Below are 22,150 nucleotides of genomic sequence, written 5' to 3' on the forward strand. Positions count from 1 at the left end.
TAACTGTGAATAGAATGGAAGGCAGGTTTGCCTTAAGCAGTTTGCAAGTTGAGTTTTCCTTAGTGATTTTGGGGGCTCAAGACATTTTTCTTTTGCATTAGAGATAGATATTTTATATAAGTAAAAAGCTGTATATACATTAAAATAGTCAAAGTTATGTGCAAATACCTAGGCATGAAAAGCACTTACTTTATAATTATAGTTTGATTCCTTAATACATTGCTTTTAAGGCATTTGTGATATTTAGAAAAATATATAAAGCATGGCTTTGTTTTCTTTTTTCTTTCTTTCTTTCTTTCTTTCTTTCTTTCTGTTTCTCTCTTTCCTTCCTTCCTTCTTTCCCTCTTTTTTTGATTCTCTTTTTCTTTTTTTAAGGAGGGTTTTCTTTTGTAATCCAGGCTATATGCAGTAGTAGACTTATCACAGCTCACTGCAGCCTTGAAATTTTGGTCCCAAGTGATCTTACCACCTCAGCCTCCCAAGCGGCTAGAACTAGAGATGCGCACCACCATGTGAGGCTAACTTTTCTGTTTTGTTTTGTTTTGTTTTTATGGAAATAGTGTCTCACTATGTTGCCTAGGCTACTCTTAAATTACTAGCTTCAAGCAATCCTCCTGCCTCAGCCCCCAAACTTCAGAGATTACAGGTATGAGCCACCACTCCTGGTTTTACCTTGTTTTCTAATTATCATAGGAAGCAAAATTCCTGACCACTGTATTAATTGCTAAATAACATCAGAAAGAGACTAATTTGGCACATGCTTACAAGGAAGGTTAGCTCTGTTTTATGGTACACATTAAAGTACTTAGGTTAGTTGGATATTTTCATGCATTTTTTATTAAATAATGTTTGAAATAATAAGTTGCAGATTTGGAAAGTGCCCATTGCCACATTCTGTTTACATCTTATACAGTGCAGCTACCACAACACAGCACTAATAAGTCAAAGCATTTTTTAGCAGTTCTTTGGAATCTTGGCAGCTGCTTGACAAGCCAAGGAGGACCCTTCAGTCTTGATAATTCTGGTTGAAATAAAAACAATGGAGCTCTCTATTCTTACCTCTTGCAAATGAAGTCTAGATTGTATGATTTGGAACCTTTCTGTTTTGAGACAAGGAACCTGGATTTCAAATGCTCCAAGAATCATTTTCTCTCAAATTCATCTGTGCCTCTTCCTTTCCCCTCCCTCTCTTGATTAAGTTCACTCAACCGCCATCAATTTTAGAAGATATCAGAAGAGATAAAATATTATTCATTCCATCATTGTCATAATCCTGGAAAGGGTCTTCAAGTGTATGAATTAAAATCTGGACAAACTTTATTTTTGTCTTAAAGAAGTTTACCTAGATTTAGCTCAATTCTAGGCAAACTTCCTTTCTACATATATTCTCCCAAATTTACCCCCTCACTAAAAGCAGGTGCAACATTTTATTGAACAACATTGCTGCCTTCAGGATCTAAGGGGGAAAAATCCGTCCAGATTGATGCACTTTTTAAAAAGTATATGAAAACATCATACTATTTTGAATTGTAAGTAGACAATTCGACTTCTGCAGTGATATTCAGAAAGGTTACAGTAAAATTAGTGATATATATTGGAATATTACTCAAGAGAAACATCTAATTTGACATAAGATGCAAAATATGTACAATTCCTGTTACAGTAAGGAAGTAGATGCTTTCTGATTGAATAAATTCTAAAGTATACAAAAGTCAGATCAGATCTTACAAACTGAGAAATAGAAGGAATGCTTCTGTCCAGGATACAAACATCTGGAGATATTTTCAGTGAAAGGTGTCAGGAAGGGGTCCAGTTTCTGCTTTCTGCATATGGCTAGCCAGTTTTCCCAACACTGTTTATCAAACAGGGAATCCTTTCCCCAATGCTTGTTTTTGTCAGGTTTGTCAAAGATCAGATGGTTGTAGATGTGTGGCGTTGCCTCCGAGGCCTTTGTTCAGTTCTATTGGTCTGTGTCTCTGTTTTGGTACCAGTACCATGCTGTTTTGATTGCTGTAGCCTTGTAGTGTAGTTTGAAGTCAGGCTGCATGATGCCTCCATCTTTGTTCTTTTTACTTAGAATTGTCTTGGCTATGTATGCTCTCTTTTGGTTCCATATGAAGTTTAAGGTGGTTTTTTCCAGTTCTGTGAAGCGGTCATAGGCAGCTTGATGGGGATAGCATTGAATCTATAAATTACTTTGGGCAGTATGGCCATTTCACAATATTGATTCTTTCTAGCCATTAGCATGGAATGTTTTTCCATCTGTTTTGTCCTCTCTTATTTCCTTGAGCGGTGGTTTGTAGTTCTCCTTGAAGAGGTCCTTTATATCCTTTGTTAGTTGTATATCTAGGTATTTTGTCTCTTTGTACCAATTGTGAATGGGAGTTCATTCTTGATTTGGCTCTCTTTAAGTCTGTTATTGGTGTATAGGAATGCTTGTGATTTCTGCACATTGATTTTGTATCCTAAGACTTTGCTGAAGTTGCTTATCAGTTAAAGGAGGTTTGGGGCTGAGACGATGGGGTCTTCTAAATATACAATCATGTCATCTGCAAATAGAAACAATTTGACTTCCTCCTTTCCTACTTGAATACCATTTATTTCGTTTTCTTGCCTGATTGCTCTGGCTAGAACTTCCAATACTATATGGAATAGGAGTGGTGAGAGAGGGCATCCTTGTCTAGTGCCAGATTTCAAAGGGAATACTTCCAGTTTTGGCCTATTTGGTGTAATATTGGCTGTGAGTTTGTCATAAATAGCTTTTATTATTTTGAGATATATGCCATTAATACCTAGTTTGTTGAGAGTTTTTAGCATAAATGGCTGTTGAATTTTTTCAAAGGCTTTCTCTGCATCTACTGAGATAATCATGTCGTTTTCATCTTTAGTTCTGTTTATGTGGTGAATAACATTTATAGACTTGGAATTGTTGAACCAGCCTTGCATCCCTGGAATGAAGCCTACTTGATCGTGATGGATATGCTTTTTTTGTGTGCTGTTGCAATCAGTTTGCCAGTATTTTATTGAGGATTTTTGCATCCATGTTCACCATGGATATTGGCCTGAAGTTTTCTTTTTTTGTTCAGTCTCTGCAGGGTTTTGGTATCAGGATGATGTTGGTCTCATAAAATGATTTAGGAAGGATTCCCTCTTTTTGCATTGTTTATAATAGTTTCAGAAGGAGTGGTATCAACTCCTTTTTGTATGTCTCATAGAATTCGGCTGTGAACCCATCTGGACCTGGACTTTTTTTGGTTGGTAGGCTTATTAATTGCTGCCTCTGCTTCAGCCCTTGTTATTGGTCTATTCAGGGTTTCGATTTCTTCCTGGTTTAGGCTTGGAAGGGTGCAAGTGTCCAGGAATTTACTCATTTCTTCCAGGTTTACTGGTTTGTATGCATAGAGTTGTTTGTAGTAATCTCTCATTGTAGGTTGTATTTCTGTGGAATCTGTGGTGATATCTCCTTTATTGTTTTTTATTGCATCTATTTGATTCTTCTCTCTTTTCTTTTTTATTAACCTGGTTAGTGGTCTGTCTATTTTGTTGATCTTTTCAAAAAACCAGCTCCTGGATTTATTGATTTTTTGAAGAGCTTTTTTGGTCCCTAGCTCCTTCAGTTCTTCCCTAATCTTAGTTAACTATTTCTTGTCTTCTGCTAGCTTTTGAGTTTTTGGTTTTTTTATTTGTTTGTTTTTTTATCTTGCTCCCCTAGCTCTTTCAATGTCGGTGATAGGATGTCAATTTTACATCTTTCCTTGCTTCTCATGTGGGCATTTATTGCTATAAATTTTCCCCTAGACACTGCTTTAAATGTGTCGCACAGATTCTGGTACATTGTGTCTTCATTCTCGTTGGTTTCCAAGAATATCTTTATTTTTGCCTTCATTTCATTGTTTATCCAGTCAACATTCAAGAGCCAGTTGTTCAGGTTCCATGATGCAGTGTGGTTCTGAGTTAGTTTATTAATCCTGAGTTTTAATTTGATTGCACTGTGGTCTGAGAGACTGTTTGTTATGATTTCCATTCTTTTGCATTTGCTGAGGAGTTCTTTACTTCCAATTATGTGGTCAATTTTAGAGTAGGTGTGATGTGGTGCTGAGAATGTATATTCTGTGGATTTGGAGTGGAGAGTTCTGTAAATGTCTGTTAGGTTTGCTTGCTCCAGGTCTGAGTTCAAGTCCTGGATATCCTTGTTAATTTTCTGTCTCATTGATCTGTCTAATATTGGCAGTGGAGTGTTAAAACCTCCCACTATTATTGTGTGGGAGTCTAATTCTCTTTGTAGGTCATTAAGAACTTGCTTTATGTATCTGAGTGCTCCTGTATTGGGTGTGTATATATTTAGAATCATTAGCTGTTCTTGTTGCATTGATCCTTTTACCATTTATGTAATGCACTTCTTTGTCTCTTTTGATCTTTGTTAGTTTAAAGTCTATTTTATCAGAGACGAGGATTAAAACTTCTGCTTTTTTTTTTTTTTTTTTTTTTTTTTGTCTCTATTTGCTTGGTAAATCTTCCTCCATCCCTTTATTTTGAGCCTATGTGTATCCTTTAATGTGAAATGGGTTAACTGGATACAGCACACCAATGGGCTTTGACTTTTTATCCAACTTGCCAGTCTGTGTCTTTTTATTGAGTTATTTAGGGCATTTACATTTATGGTTAATATTGTTATGTGTGAATTTGATCGTGCCATGTTCATGCTAGCTGGTTGTTTTACCCGGTAGCCAATGCAGTTTCTTCATTGTGTCGATGCTCTTTACCATTTGGTTCCTTTTTGAAGTGGCTGGTACTGGTTGTTCCTTTCTATGTTTAGTGCCTCTTTCAGGAGCTCTTGTAAAGCAGGCCTGGTGGTGATGAAATCTCTGAATTGTAGTTTGGAAACCTCCACCTACATTTCAGAGGATTTATAGCAACGCTTGATTGTCCACGCTAAAGTCTACGGCGGGGGTAGGGCCTTCATGGTGAATCTTTGCTAGGGCAATGTAGAAGAGAAACGTGGGATCAGAGCCCCAACACAGAGTCCCCACTGATCACTGCCTAGTAGAGCTATAAGAAGAGGGCCGCCATCCTCCAGATCCCAAAATGGTGCTGTGTGCCTGGCAAAGCCACAGGCCCTCAACGTCAACCTGTTAAGGAGCTGCCTAAGGCTGTGGAAGCCCAACCCTTGCATCACTGTGCCCTGGATAGGACACTTGGAGTCAAAGGAGACTATTTTGGAGCTTTAAGAGTTAATGACTGCCCCAGTGGATTTCAGACTTGCACGTGGCCTGTAGCACCTTTGTTTTGGCCAATTTCTACCATTTGGAATGGGAGTGTTTATCCAATGCCTGTATCCTATTATGCCTTGAAAGTAAAAGACTGAAAAATAAAGTATTCTTTTTTTTGTTTTGTTTTTGAGACGGAGTTTCGCTCTTGTTACCCAGGCTGGAGTGCAATGGCGTGATCTCGGCTCACCGCAACCTCCGCCTCCTGGGTTCAGGCAATTCTCCTGCCTCAGCCTCCTGAGTAGCTGGGATTACAGGCACGCGCCACCATGCCCAGCTAATTTTTTTTTTTTTTTTTTTTTTTTTTTTTGTATTTTCAGTAGAGACAGAGTTTCACCATGTTGACCAGAATGGTCTCGATCTCTTGACTTTGTGATCCACCCGCCTCGGCCTCCCAAAGTGCTGGGATTACAGGCGTGAGCCACCGCGCCTGGCCAAAAAATAAAGTATTCCTAATCTGATGTAAACTTTCTTCACCATCTGGCCCCATGTGCATTTCCAACTTTACCTCTGGACCAGATTAATTTAACATTGTGATCTTCTCAACTCAGAAGTACTTAATAATCATATTCTAATAAAATCTACTCAGAGTGTCTATAGAAGTTGCTATTTAATTTACTGGGATTTTACAGCTCTTATGTGTATAAATTTGTAATTGAACTTACTATATGTTTGCATAGTTTATGCCTAAAAATTATCTCCCCCACCCTCAGTCTGAATGAGCAAAGAACATGCCTTTAATCCTTCTGTACCTAGTGGCTGGTGACTGAAATGAGGTTAACAGAATCAGCAAATACATGTTTAACTAGCAAATGAAAGTTCAATGAACTACTACTACCTGATTTTCTTATTAGTAGTACCATCTTGGTCAAGTCTCTAAACTTTTATGGTCTTTCTTTACTTACTTGCAAAATGTATATAATAATTATGCCTTCCCCCTTTAAAATGTCACAATATTTTGGTATCAAAATAAGAAAAATGGTTACAAAGGTATTTATAAATGTAAGGTATTGTGTATAGAAAATAGATCATTTTGAATGTTACGAGCTTACAGTTTTAATAAATTTTCAGATAGCCACACATTCATGTGTGAGTGCACACACAAGATAGCCCACAAATAAAATGAAATGTTGCTGGATTTCCTATCTTTATTGATTCTTATATTTATCAATGTGTGGAAAACATATCAACTCTGCTGATTCGGTAGCCCTATACTTAAATGCTATGATGGAGAGACAGTTACTCCACGTGGCAATGCATTTTAAATCATCACAATTGTTCTCTTAGATTTTAAATTCTTGAAAGATGATAAGTGCAGCTCTATATAGTGTGCAATACATTATTATACAAAAACAGTCAATACCAAGCATCTTTGATAGTGATAATAACTTTCTGAATGGTAATAAGTATGGTCAGAAGCAATAAAAAGTCAATAATTAATTAGAAAAGTCAGGCAACAGTCCTTACCATCCCCACTGCAAAATTCCTACACAGAGTGAGCGGTATGCATTTTAGCTTGTAAAACATTATTTACCACTCCTTGAAATTGGACCAGTCAGGAATACTACATTTGTTACATAATTTGGGTGCTCTGGCATTTTGTCATTGTTTTGTGTATGAACTAACCAACACTTTTGGCAATACTGCAAAGTTAAATTTTACAAATGATATGCATAGCAGAAATGTGACTTTATTGCTGTTGCGAGCAATCTTTTAGATGCCTTTACTCCAAGTGACATAATGGAAGTTTAAATTTAAAAAGTTAAAGTTGACAAATGGTAAGACTACAGAGGTGATGTAACTGTATGGCAAAGTTTTTGTCATTTATTGGTTTCCCGATGCCACCTCAGTGCTATTGCTCATGTTGCTGATGAAGTTGTGCTACATAAAGCACAGCTCTATCAAATTTGGGAGAGTTAGCAGAAAAATATTTTTCATCAAGGATGGAGTTGAGAAGTACAAATTCTGTGGAAACTGATAAGCTTCAGAAATGGCACTTAACAATTTTAGGATTTCAAAAAGACAGCATTATCAGGAAGAAAAACAAGAGTTATTGCAATTTATCTTTGGTTGTTTTAATGAATTCTACAAACACAGTTTAACTCTGAGAATTGTGTGCATATTATATGCATTTTGTTGATGGCGCTCTCAGCAAAGAGACTTTGGCTCAGCCATCTGAATGAATCACACAACCTGCAAAGAGCTGTACTAAATATATCCATATATACGACAAAAGCTTCACGTTTTTCCTAACATTTATATTATTGATACAAATCGACATAGAGATCAGAGAGTTTTAAAAGTAATACATGCACAAGGGAATAGGCCTGAAGGAAGGGAGGCCAGGCGCGGTGGCTCAAGCCTGTAATCCCAGCACTTTGGGAGGCCGAGGCGGGTGGATCACGAGGTCAAGAGATCGAGACCATCCTGGTCAACATGGTGAAACCCCGTCTCTACTAAAAATACGAAAAATTAGCTGGGCATGGTGGCACGTGCCTGTAATCCCAGCTACTCAGGAGGCTGAGGCAGGAGAATTGCCTGAACCCAGGAGGCGGAGGTTGCGGTGAGCCGAGATCGTGCCATTGCACTCCAGCCTGGGTAACAAGAGCGAAACTCCGTCTCAAAAAAAATAATAATAATAAAATAAAAGTAATACATGCACAAGGGAATAGGCCTGAAGGAAGGGAGACGGTGGAGCAGCTTTGGGCTCGTTACTTGGCACAGCAGGGTTGCATTCCTATGTCAATTGAAAACAACTAAAACATACCTGTATTTAAGCTATCCTGCCAAGTACTGCACCAGGAAAGCTACTTGCAAAGCGAGACGTCTCCAGCATCAGAAAAATCTGGAGAGCAGTAAGGATGGTGGAAGATGATGGCTCAAACCTAAATGTGCAGTCGATCCACAAGAGACCGCAATCCTGCTATGCCAAACAGTAGGTGGGTGGGCTCCTCCACCGCCCCCCTCTCCTCAGACCCCTATCCTCTATTTCCCTAGCCCTGCTTCTCTCAAGCTACGCTTTCTCCTGTTGACCCATCCACAGGCATATCTTATCAAGTCTACAGGCCAAACCCTTGTCCAATGGGAAAGAAGCCTAGAGCACGAATTTATGGAGCACTCACACAGGGTTGTTTAACTGCTTCTTTAACTTTGCACCCTATATCCCTCATTTGCCTCACCCTCGTCCCAGGTGTTGAAGGTAGAGCATGGTAACTTACCAGCATAGCTGGGTAACTTAGAATATACTCCTTAAGCTCTGCAGGAATTTGACCAGCCTCAACAACTATCACCTTATTGGTAGTTTAATAATATATTGCATATTTGTTCCCCTCTGTCTTCAGCTTTGGCATAAAATTCCGGGAAACAGAAAAACATATCCTTCAATATCCTGTTACATACAAAGCAACAGAGAGCGTTCACTCCCAGTGTTTCACTGCGAAACACTGTTCAGTGACTTATCTCATGTGCACACTGTTTTACTTCATTTAAACATTTCTGCATGTTTAGTATCAGCAATAAGATTACGGTCAAATTATCAGTAACTTGGAGTATGCATTGCATACTGCCAAGGTTCTATTTAAAATAATTTTACAATTGTCGCTATGAATTTGCATAGTTGTTTTCATTTCCCCGTAATCAGACACACATCCAGGTATTTATGGTTTTGGTATGTGAATTCCATTGTTATACGATAAGATTTTTTTGTTTGTTTAACTTTGGAATATTTTACTTATTTATGCTGGTTGTTTTATCTTTTGACTTATGTTTAGAGGGCAGTTTTATTTTTCACCTAATTTGTGTGTTTGAATCTTCTGGGTTCCTGGAAGAATACTAGCAAATTACCTCATGTTAACTAAACTCTCAATTTTATTTTCTCTCTTGCTTTTTAAAAAAAAAATCCTTGGGTATCATTATTATGATGCTATTTCTTTTTTTAAAATCGCTTTTCTGCTGATTTTCCACATTCATACTTACGCTGAAATTTGGCAAGTTGTATAAAGAATTAAAATTAGATATGTGAATTATTTATTAATGAACAAACTTTATAATTGATCAGTAACTCCATCATGCCAATATATAAGGTTATAAAGTTTTAAAATTCATATAAAAGAATATTAGCTAATAGGAGCAAAAATATTTTTAAATATTATAAATTTTCCAGAATGAGACTCAATATTAATTAGTATTTCAACCAAATATTTATGATTACTGTTGACAAACTACAGATTTAAGTAAAATGAGGAAAACGTTAAATAATAAATGTGAACAATTTAACTCTTAAAATAATTGGGCCTGTTTTCAAGGTTATTACAATGCTATATATAATTTTAATTTATAATATTCTGCATTTTATATTTCTGTGTAGATATGTTAATCTCCTTTGGAAAAATAGAAACACTTTAACCCAACTTCAAGAGATAGTAATAATGAGCAAGCCTAAATCCTAAAACATGATGAGCAAAGATAAAAGACCAGAGTTGAGTAAAGATTTCCAGGAATCATGACCCATTTTAACATGATTTATGCCCAAATATGTTTGTCATCATCAAGATGTCAAGAACTATGAAACAGGATAGTCACATATCATCAAAGATGTAATTAGTCATTTGGATATATGCTAAAAAGTTTTAGAACAATTATTCAATAGCGCTTCATAAAATATCTTTGAATTCTTTAAATGTGAAAAGTAAATTTTAATAAACGAGAGTTGGTGTGCCCTCAAGTACTTGAGAGCATACGATATTAGTATACTTGATTAAAATCAATTATACAAATGTGTTATAATTAGCATTACCAGTTTTCTTTCTTAATAGGAAAGGAAAGAACATATAGATTCACGTAACAATAGTATTTATAAACTTATTAATGTTTTAGACAGTTCTGTATGACTATGAACTCAGATAAATTAAATTCAAATTTATCTTGAGGAATACTAAATATGACTAAATCAAAACTCAGTCAGTAAGCATTCATGAATATGTCAAATCAACTATCTTTCAAATGATGGTAATATTAATTGATTTTCTAACTGATTTAGACAGCAAATAATAGAATTGCCAATGAATAAACCAACCCTTTGGTGATATTTGATATTTCATACAGTTGTGCTTTACTCAATATTTTACATCTACCTGAAAATACTAAATAATGAATGATGTATATTTTTGGTGCAAAGAGATCATTTAAATTAAATTATGAAAAACATTCTTTAGATTCTAAGACCCATAAATTTTCTGCATTGTTTTTTAATTGAAAGGCCCTGTAAAGAATTCCAGAAACCCAAAAGTTACATTTTTGTATGAATCTTTTATTTTTCAAGGTACTACCAAATACCTTATCTGCACTGATACTCATATCTGCTCTATGAAATAGAAAAGGCCAATGTCATCGGTTTGTTTTTGCTTTTGTCTTTTCATGAGAAATTGAGCCTATCTTACATATCCAGTTATCATGATGTGCTCCTTTTAATTCCACAAAGCATAGAATGTAGCATGCCATTAGCTTATTTTATGTTCAAATGCTCATGATTTGATATCCCTTACCTTCTAGAAATATTTCCATCATCCCTCAAGTCCCAAAATGTTAGCGATTGACTTTTCAGTTATTTGATAACACTGTCCCTGCTCCCCTGTGTCAGGGATGATAGTGTCATAAGGAGCATGTCTGTGAAACCGCTGTCACAAGTGTCGTAGTTAAGTTTAATTCCAATTCTCTAGTTGATTCTCTAATCAAATATCTAGTAGATATTAATAAACATTACTTACAAAACGAAAAAGACAAATATTCTCATTTAGTATGCATTTCATCATGCAGCTATTATAGCTGACCTTCATCTTCCCCTGAAAAAAAGACTTTTTTCTTTTCTTGACATCTAAACCTAATATTTTATTTCAAAAGTGGGTAGTGGTCAAGGAGGAGAAAAGAAAGGTAACAATTATTTGAGAAGATCAGCCAGGATATATTATGGCTGGGAAAATTTCAGAAGAAAAGAAATAATTAGTTTTATTCTTTTTTTTTTTTAAGGAGTTTAGAGGAGAATGAATTGGACTGTGAGCCTTTCATGAACTTCTCAAAAGAACATGAACATGAGGCGAAATGGTGAGGAAAACCAACAATTCAATCTACCACAACATGGTAAGCATTTCCAGCTTTAAACCATGAAGAAAAATAAATTGAGAATTAGTGGAAAAAAAAAAAAAAAGAAAGAAAGAAACCATGGTAAATCAAAGAACAAAATGCAGAATGGATACTGGAGGGATGAAAGTCTGTATGAGTTCTGCTTCCAGGAAAGGCCCTCAGCCTCCCAAGGTGCTGGGATTAAAGGCTTAAACCAAACAAAAATAAAAAAACTAACATATGCAGAAGTCTGCCAGATCTTTATCCCAGCCCTGAATCCCCTATGATTTCTTGCTTAGATATCAAAGAGCTATAAATCTTCCCTTTTATGTCTACTCAATGCTTTAAAATAGATATGTACTAAATTGACTTTTTGATGTTCCATCTAAACTTGTTCCTCACCAAATCTTTCCTATTTTTATTATAGTCCTACTAAACCCTTGGTTGCTTAGGCCAAGAACTTGGGGTTTTTACCTTTCTCCAAACCAGGCATCCTCAAACTTTTTACACAGGGGGCCAGTTCACTGTCCCTCAGACCATTGGAGGGCCGCCACATACTGTGCTCCTCTCATTGACCACCAATGAAAGAGATGCCCCTTCCTGAAGTGCAGCGGGGGGCCGGATAAATGGCCTCAGGGGGCCGCATGCAGCCCGTGGGCCGTAGTTTGGGGACGCCTGGTCCAAACCATCAGCAGGTTCTATGTGTCCTACTCCAACATATATCCCTAATGATGCCCTTTAAAATGCTACATGACTGTATACCTGGCTGATATTTCAAGCTTGTCTATGTAAAACAGATCTTTTCACTTGTCACTCTTCATGGTACATTATCCCTCCTAGAAATTATCTTTCTCTGTTAATTCATGTCTCTCTCTCTATTGGGAAAATACTTTTTTCAGTTTTCTTCTCAAGTCCATATGGAGAACTGGAATAGTGTCTAGCACAATTATCGCAAGCACTCAATAAACCTTGTGAATGAATGAATGAATCCATAGCCATGTTATTGTTGGGAATTAGACTGATAGCTGCACATGATCATCAGCATCCTGGACTGGGACATGTGGATAGGTGTACTTTCATAAGCACATTATTTCTTTACAAAATGCATTCTTAGCATTACTTTTGACTTCAAAGAGTCAAAAGTGCCAAATGAATGCAAATTAAATAATAAAATTCTGTTTTCAAATCAGAATAATTCTACAAGTATGAAAGCTCCCAAAACAAGGCAAAAGAAACTCTTTGTTTCTATTTTGAATTTTTCATTTTTCCAGCCACCCCTTCTCTAGCTTCTGAATTTTTACAGTGACAGATTTTGTGTCTCTCTTCCCATAGCTAAAAATTATGTTCAAACTTGATAATAGTGATTATAAGAAGTATCATTATGCCAATTATTTCAAATTGTGCAACAGCCAATGCCCATAAACATATGTCATGGCAATAAATCTGTTTTCCTACTGTTTGTAATGCCTTATTTGCCCTAGCAACTTTTCAGACAACAGCTATAATAAATTGTCTCTCAAGTGTGACCTGCCTCTCTCCCATCGCAAGAGTAATATCTATTTCAGAAGTTACAGTTGTGTATGATCTATTTAAACGATCCTGAGTAATTGTCCTCAGAGCTGTCCTGACCTCCCTGATAATGAGTTTTATAGCCCTTGATATTGTAGTTTGCCTGGGCCTGAAATATATTAATTACCAGATATATATGAAATGTGCGGTTGTAAAATCCGTGACTTTTCTCACCTGAATCTAATAATCACTAAAATACGTTTTGTTGCTTTCATGTCGCATTGACCTGGTGCTTGTTTTCCCTTCTATATTCTGTGTGTTGTTTGATGGATCTTTCTCCGGTTTCTCATGCCAGTAGAGTCATTCCTTAATGGCTGGCTCTTCATTTCATACATCCAATTGGTCACTGTATCTTCTCACTTCTTCATATAAAACATTTCTGAGATTTATGCTCTTTTCATTAGTACCATGGCCTACTTTAAAAATTGACCCATTTTAGCCCTACAGAGTTGCACTTGCCTGGCTTCTAACGCTGTCATCCCTTTCCCATAAAACCAGAGAGGAATTAGCTTAGAATTATGTCACAAAGCCTTCTCCCTGAAAGCAAAATGGTTGTCTTGCTGCTATGTACCCAACGACAGAAGTGCCACTTAAGATAGGAGAGTCTACACAAAGAGTATACGTGGCGATATCAGACAGACAGGCAGGGTTTTAGATCCCGTTTTAGGGGCATACCACCGCCTCTATCAGTTCTGTCATCTTGGATAAGTTCACTTCTCTGGAACTTAGTTCGACTACTTTTTACTTTGAGATAATAATGCACACTTCATAGGATTGTTGCGAAGACTAAGTAAGATCATGTGTATTAAAACATATTTGCCGTCATGTGTTGGATGCTTGCTAGATGATAATTTTCCTTCCTGCATTCTCCTGCCACATCTAAGCACCATGGATTGTACCAGAACCTGTCTGCAGAAACTCCACATGCTTTCCCAGTTCTCCTGTCCTGCTTTCATTTGGGGACCAGGGATATCTTTATTTCTCAAACAGTATTAGCGAACCTGGATGAGACCATATTCTGTCTCAGGGAACCTGTGTGATCAATGCTTCTGCAAATCTTCCTTCTATAATAGCTGGAAACTGTTTTTCTTCATGCTATTTTCTTGCTCACACATCAATGATTTCCCCGAGGTTACAAACAAAAATAAATATTTCATAGCCTTTGCTATTCTACCCTTGCATATTTTTATGAAAGCAGCTCTGCCGCTTATTCTTTGTGCCTGCTTGGCTTTCTTATAAAGTCCATATTCTTTCACTGCTCTGGGCTTTACACAGCCAGCCTCTGCAATTAGAATGCTTTCTCCTGCTTGTATTTCCTGCAAATGCCCATTATTCTCAGATCAATTCCTCTAAAAAGCATTTCCAACCTTTTCTTTATCTCAGAAAGTAGGTGTTTTCTAGCTTAGTGTTCCTGTCCCTGCAATGCCCTTTGGTACGTCTATCTAACCTTCTATCTTGCCATATTGGTACTACTTGTGTACTATTTATATACTATTTGTCTTGCCCACTACAATATACATTCCTTGAATGGATAACTGTACCACAGCACCTAGAATGTACTTGAAAGTTCACAAAGAGTAGATAATGAAAGGTGTCGCTATCATTATCATTATAATTATCATTACTATTATTATTATTATTATTATTTTGGAGACAGGCTCTCATTCTGTCACCCAGGCTGGAGTACAGTGGTGTGCTCTCAGATCACTGTAACCTCTGCCTCCTGGTCTCAATAGATCCTTCCACCTCAGCCTCCCAAGTAGTTGGGACTACAGGCATGGGCCACCACACCCAGCTAATTATTTGTAATTTTTGTGCAGACTGGTTTTTGCCATGTTTCCCAAGCTGGTGTCAAGCTCCTGAGCTAAGTCTTCTGCTGGCGTCAGCCTCCCAAAGTGTGGGAATTACAGGTGTGAGCCACAGGTATTAATTTTTTCTTTCTTTCTTTCTTTTTTTTTTTTTGAAAAGGAAAGAATAGAAAGAAAGAAAAGAAAAAAGAGAGAGAGAGAAAGAGGGAGAGAAAGAGGGAGAGAGGATGGGAGTCTTGCTCTATTGCCCAGGCTGGAATGCAATGATGCCTCAAACTCCTCACCACAAGCCACCCTTCCACCTCAGGCTGCCCTACCAAGTATCTGAGACTACAGGCATGCACCTCTGTGCCAGGCTAATCTAAAACAAAAATTTCATTTTCTTTTTGAAAACTGTTCACTAAAGTGACTATCACAATTGTTTTGTATTTCCACCAGAAACATATGTTTTGCTTCAGCTGTCCCACATATTCACCAGCATGTTGTATTATCAGTTGTTTTATTTTAACAATTCTAAAAGGTGTATAATAGTTTCTTAATTTGATTTTATTTTGCGCTTCCCTAATGAGCTGCGATGCTGAGTATCTTTTCTTTTTTTGTGTGATTATTTTAATTTAATATAAATTAAATTAAACATTTAATTTCTCAGCTGCACTAATCACGTTTCAGAGGCTCAAAGGCTACATGTAATTAGTGGCCATCTTATTGGATGGCACAGATTGTCAAACATTTCCTTTATTGAAGAAACTTCTGCTAGACAATAGGATGCCTTAGCTAAAGTCATGAGTTCTTTCACATCAGAATTCATGGCCAATCTTCAGTAGGAATTGAGCATTTTTATAAGACTATAACATTTGGTCCTAAAGCATTCAAAGTCCAATTTTCTCATTCCATTTTACAGTTACAAATTTCTCTAGTTTTGATTTAAAAATTACCTGACCATATCTGCTATCTACCCAACTAAGCTGGAAGCCTTTTAAGAATGGGGCCACTTTTTATCCAATTTGCCAGTCTGTGTCTTTTGATTGGGGCATTTAGTCCATTTACATTTAGGGTTAATATTGATGTGTGTGAATTTGATACTGCCATTTAAAGCTAGCTGGCTGTTTTGCCCATTATTGATGCAGATTCTTCATTATGTTGATGCTCTTTACCTTTTGGGTTTTTTTTTTTTTTTTTGAGATGGAGTTTTGCTCTTGTTACCCAGGCTGGAGTGCAATGGCGTGATCTCAGCTCACCGCAACCTCCGCCTCCTGGGTTCAGGCAATTCTCCTGCCTCAGCCTCCTGAGTAGCTGGGATTACAGGTACGCACCACCATGCCCAGCTAATTTTTTTGTATTTTTAGTAGAGACGGTGTTTCACCATGTTGACCAGGATGGTCTCGATCTCTTGACCTCGTGATCCACCCGCCTCGGCCTCCTAAAGTGCTGGGATTACAGGCTTGAGCCACCGCGCCCAGCAGACCTTTTGGTATGTTTTTAGAGTGGCTGGTACTGGTTGTTCCTTTCTATTTATTGTTTTCTTTATTATTATATGTATTTTTTTACTTTAAGTTCCAGGAAAAATATGCAGAGCACACAGGTTCATTGTACAGGTACGAGGGTCCCACGGTGGTTTGCTGCACCTGTTGACCCATTCTCTAAGTTTCCTCCCCTCGCCCCCTAATCTCCAACAGGCCCTGGTGTGTGTTGTTTCCCTCGCTGTGTCCATGTGTTCTCACTGTTCAACTCTCATTTTCACGATCATTATGTTCATTGCCGTTATCAGCTTAATTTTTTTCCTCTCTCACGCAGTCACATTCTTATCTGAATTTCCTTTGTCAGACCTTGCTACCATTGTATATCCTGTATCATAAACAAGTATGATTTTTATGCAACCACAATTTTCCTGTAATTCTAAATACCAAGACTTTAAAATCTAGACGAAAACTGCAGCAGATATGCTTCTCTCATTTGCATGAAAATAGCATTCTGTAATTGAGATTTCAAAGTTGAGAAATTCTAAAGCCCTTGTTTAAAAAAATCCTTAGAAAAATTAATCATATTTTCCAGTTTTTTAAATAAATGAAATAGAAAGCAATGAAGCATAATTTAACAACCTTCAAAATGCACACTCACATTTTATTACTAAGTTCTTTTATGCTACAAGTTGGTGCCAAAAACATAGCCCTATCATGACAGTCCTGAGAGAAAACTTCCTTGCTTGGAAAAGGGTGAGACTAGGAATAACCAGCATTCAGCTGCTCTACCCTAGTTTCAGTACAATCAGGAAAAGAGGCACCATACATTCACAGAAACTGTCCCTTTCTCTCCTGGAGTAACTTAATGAACTTCTATGGATCCCTGAACAGGATCTTCATCACTCCAATAAGGGCCAGAGAGAGCAGAGCATTTAAATATGCAGCAAGTAATCCTACACTATTAGAGATCTATACTAGGTTTGAATATGGTGCAGATGTCCTCTCACCAAACATGGTATTAACTACTCTTTTTTGCTTCAAGTGAACCAGCCACTCATGCAAAACACATTTTTATTCTCATGGAGATAATATATAGGTCTTCCCTTTCTAAAGAAAGGTCTTCCTATATATTTGTTTGTAAAAATAATGATGTTATTTAATCAAATAAATAACTTCATTTATACTTGTAATTTACTCTGTTATTTAATGAAAGGTATATACAACTTATAAGTACATAATTGATTATAGATATGCTCAATTAAAGCCAGTAATTAGTATTTGCAATACAAGTACAAATATAATAGTAAAACACTGACTAATCAGTTTTCCTTGTTTAAAATGTTTTGTCTATTCTAAAATAGTCTTTAGTCTGATATATACAATAGTATTTCCCTACTTTAAGCATTTTTTAAGTCTTACTCGCAAAATAATTGAGTCCTATTATTTGATTTGAGAATGAACTTTTATTCTGAAAATAATGTGACAGAACATAAAACCAAAATCTTTTGGGGTAGTTAAATATTTAATGTTGACACAGTTTTTTGTGACCTATTTATTTCACCTGGATATGATTCTAGAGAGTGTATGAGCCCCTTAAAATTGTGTGCAAAAATATATATATGTTCTTATATCATTGTGTTGTAAAAGGTAGAGCAGTTTTCCTCAGAACCATGACATAAAATGAAATCTATTCATTGTGTGTAAATTTCTCCAGGCAGTATATATTTTAATACTGAGCAAATACACATGTGCATGAACTCACTGAAGTACATGAAGTAATGAAAAGTCCATCAGCATATGCACATCAATATGTTTTCAGAATAATAGGAATATTCTTGGTTATGTCATAAAACTATGTATTATAATGACATAACTTTATTATTCACTATTTCATTTTCCTATGCTCTGGTTTATCATCACAAAGTTATTAACCTCTCATGATTTCTCTTGTGCACTCCATGAAAATAACCCTTTATTGAAAAAATAAGTATCTTGAATTTAGTGGCAGCAAAATAGATTTGCGAAGATCTCATTAAAGTGTGTTTAGTAACAGCTCACTGAGTCTTGCTTACTTTATATTTTTACACACAGAAAAATGTTTTGGCTATTTAAGAAAAATAATGTGTAGAACTAGAGAGCTCTAACTGTGGCCACCAACACTGTATCACCAAACTGTGTCTTGCATTAAGAGACAGATGGACTTGCACAGAGATTTTAAGTCAAGTGAAGAAGTTCCTGGGTGAAAATTAACATTACATAAAAAATATTTTACAATGAGTTCTTTCTCTAAGCAATGTTTATGGTACATGTATCGATATTTGAAGTAGAAATTAACTTTAAGTAAATACTACATGTAAGTAATATTACATGGAGTTCCATGAAAGAAGGGACTGTGTCCTATTCAGTGCAAGTGTGACACTGTATTAATAGTTGATAAATGAAAAAATAATCAATGAATCAATCTATGGATGTGATAAATCCACAGCTATTCTTCTGGCTCCTGGTAATGTACTAAGAGTACTGTGTGTTCTTAGTATTCCCTAAATAACTCTTTAAGTATTCTTACATGTGGGAGAAGAATTTGTTAATATGATGGACAAGCACCATGCTCCAATGAAGTTATAACCTAAGCAGGGTAAACAAAATATTTTGGTCTACAAAATAAATAACAATGCAAATATTAGGAACTAACTTTAGTGGGTCTTTGACTTTAAAAGATATTAGGAAAATTTATTTAAGACATGTAAACAAGTGAAGTGGGTGCACCTTCAGTATCTAACAGGCTGACTCCAAATTATTTAATATTCTGGGAAATAAAATTTGTTAAATTCACTGTTTGCTACTCATGAAAATTTCAGACTTTGTGAAGTTCCGTGTCTACTTGTAGATTTTTTTTCCCCAACAAAGATATAAATTATTTCTATCCAGAAGAAAATCCAACCACAATGCTGTAGATTATTATACCATAAGATGTCATTAACGAGCTTTGACTCTTACCCACAAATCTTATACTAATATTGTCTCCAAAGGCCTATAAATACTCAGATCTTCGAAACGCTCTTTGAATCAGCCTCACCGTCTGATTGGCTTATTCATTAATTAAGAAAATGAATAATGTCTTTGGCACATGTTTATTTTATATTTTTATGAGCCACATTGCTAATTTTTTGAAACTTAATGAATTTTTGTAATCTCCACAACTGCATGAAGTAGGTACTAAAATCATCGCGATGCGCTATTATTAGTATTAACAGTATGATAGGTACTAGGTTCATCCCCATAAGGAAACAGTTAGTGGGATTAAATTACTTGTCACCCAGGTGGTAAGAATTTCAAGCTCTCTAATGCCAAGAGCCTGTGTTCATAACACTGTACTGTGCCACCTGCCTAGAAGCTAAAAGAGAATTTGTATTGAATAACTAACGCTAAAATCCATACCTTGCACGTGTCTTAAAAGCATTGTCAAAGGTAACGTGAATTTCTAAAAGTACTTCCTCTACTAAATTAACGTGATACTAGAAACAATTAATTATACATAATTTATATGTATAATATGCATTATACACACAAATACATAAAGAGGAATACTTCTTCCTGTAAGAAATGTTCATCACAGTAAATAGTTCAGATGAATTCATTAATAGAGACAAAAACTTCCGCTTCTTTGGTAGAATCAAGCTGCGTCACTGTGAGACAGCCAGAGTTTCTTTCACTTTTGACATTATCAGGATTCCATATTAGTAACAAAATAATGTTTCAAAATTATATTTGAGTTATTTGAAACTTTTATCAAGAGTTTCAAGAATGAAAGCCTCTGCATACTGACTAGGTAGATAGAGAAAATATTTGCCAAGTTTTGTTCTGCCTGTTGCTTTATCTGCTTTTGTCTTCAGACTGGTATCACAAGGTTTAAGTGTCTTGAAATCACCGTTTCCTCACTCAAAGCTTCTTTAAGGTGTGAGAGTCTCAACACCTTTCTCCAGATGTCATGGAAAAGCCACACATGAGCGATTTTTGCCTCTTGTTTAGAATTTTTAAGCTGCAAAGGATAACACTTCGTTTTTGTCTGCAGCGTTTTTTTCTGGCCCCAAATCTGTTTGCAATATTGTCATTGTTTCCACCAGCAGACTCCGTTTCCTTTAGGAGCTGTTTCTAGATAAAGGCATGTAAGGTGAAGGCACTGGAGCATCCCTTAAGTATCCAGAATGTCTCCAAGCTGGAACTAGGGAAATATAAAAAGTAAAAACCTTAACTATTTTTCTTTTAAAGCCATTTCCCAAGCAAGTATCAAAATAACCTAATCTACAGTGTGAATAAAAATGCAGATTTCTTGGCCTCATTCCTGACCTTTTGGGTCAGATCCTCTGAGCTGGAAGCAGGGAAATAGTCTTTCAACAAGAAACTCAGTTGACCCCACACTGTATTTACAAAGCACTTAAAAAAAAAAAAAAAAAAAAAAAAAGACAGAGTCTTGCTGTGTTGCCCAGCTGGAATATAGTGGCATGATCATAGCTAACTGCAGCCTCGAATTCCTGGGCTCAAGGGATCCTCCTGCCTCAGCCTCCCAAGTAGCTACTACATCTGGCTAATTTTTTTTTTAATTTTATGTAGAGCTAGGGTTTCACTATATTGCCTAGGCTGATCTCAAACTCTTGACCTCAAGCAATCCTCCCACCCTCAAGCAATCCTCCTGCCTTGGCCTCCCAAACTGCTGGGATTACAGGCATGTGCCACCACATCCCTGACCTATAAAGCAGTTTTTAAAGTCCTTTTTATATTTGTCTGTAATTGAGACTTGCACAAAGATTCTGAGCTTTTTACTCTGAAAAAAATATATCGACTTCCATTTTCCATAACTTTGTAATCAGAGCTTACATGTTCACTTCTGATTCTCTTTAAAGAAAAATTATCTTGTGTATCCTCAAAATATATATAGCTTGACTGCTCAGCTCAGGTGCATGTTTTGTGTTATACATGGCAAAAAAACTACTTAATAGGATGAGTATTCCTAATTGTTGCAAACTATCTGGTAGTACTGTTTATTATTTATTTCAGTCGTTGTATTTCTAGGACAGGGATGATATATTTGGATATAAAACCCAAATTGGATTCCTCTAATCAGTATAGTATACATGCAGTGTGATTAGATTTCTAATTCAGAATTGTAAGATGCTGTGTGTGTATTCATATAGGTACATGTACACTTAAGGCATGTGTAATGTATATGTACATGTGTGTATATGCATATATATGCACACAAATACTCATACAAATGTGAATATATACATATATCAAAAATGAAAACGATTTGAGACTTAAAAAGTGGATGTTATTTTAGGAAAGGCTTATTTCCCTTTTTTCTCAAGCTATTTCCCACTAGTCTGTATTCATTTGTTTGTTTAGGCCTGGGAAAGTCAACATGAGGTGGCACTTAAGAACTTCAAAGTCTAGATCTTACAAATCCATGTCTTTTGATCCCTAATGCCTACTGCAGTGATAAACACGCTTTGAACAGTGATGAATGGATGGATGAATGAATGAAAAATGATGGCTTAGACCAGAAGTCTGCAAAGTGTAACCTGCAGTATCAGATCCATATCCCTGGTGCTAGGAAGGGTTTTTACATTTCAACATTGCATTTGAAATTCAAAAAGTTGGTAACATTTTATGACACAGAAAAATTATAGGAAATTCAAATTTCAGTGTTTGTGAATAAGGTTTTACCAGAAAACAGCCATGTTTATTTGTTTAGGTGTTTTGTATGGCTGCTTTTGTGCTGCGATGATAGTTGCAACAAAGACTACGTGGTCTGCAAAGTTGAAAATATTTAATATTTGGCCCTTTACAGAAAGTCTACAGATGCCTCAGTTTAGACAGATTTAGTGTCTTTCCCAGAGGGCTACAAAAATGTAAATTATGTATGTGGAAT

The 22,150-nt window shown here is 36.3% G+C and overlaps 1 protein-coding gene across 6 annotated transcripts in view; it reads left to right on the forward strand.

Annotated features, from left to right (window-relative positions):
• The window catches only part of HTR1F (5-hydroxytryptamine receptor 1F), a 105,399-nt gene that overhangs the window by 9,769 nt on the left and 73,480 nt on the right, over window positions 1–22,150 (forward strand). For all 6 annotated transcript variants that reach the window (XM_074389155.1, XM_074389154.1, XM_074389157.1 and 3 more), the window contains exon 2: window positions 11,292–11,402. The gene's annotated coding sequence lies outside the window, so the exon portion shown is untranslated. The remainder of the gene's footprint in view (window positions 1–11,291; window positions 11,403–22,150) is intronic.

The sequence above is a fragment of the Saimiri boliviensis genome, chromosome 18 (assembly GCF_048565385.1).
Source record: "Saimiri boliviensis isolate mSaiBol1 chromosome 18, mSaiBol1.pri, whole genome shotgun sequence".
NCBI lineage: Eukaryota > Metazoa > Chordata > Mammalia > Primates > Cebidae > Saimiri > Saimiri boliviensis.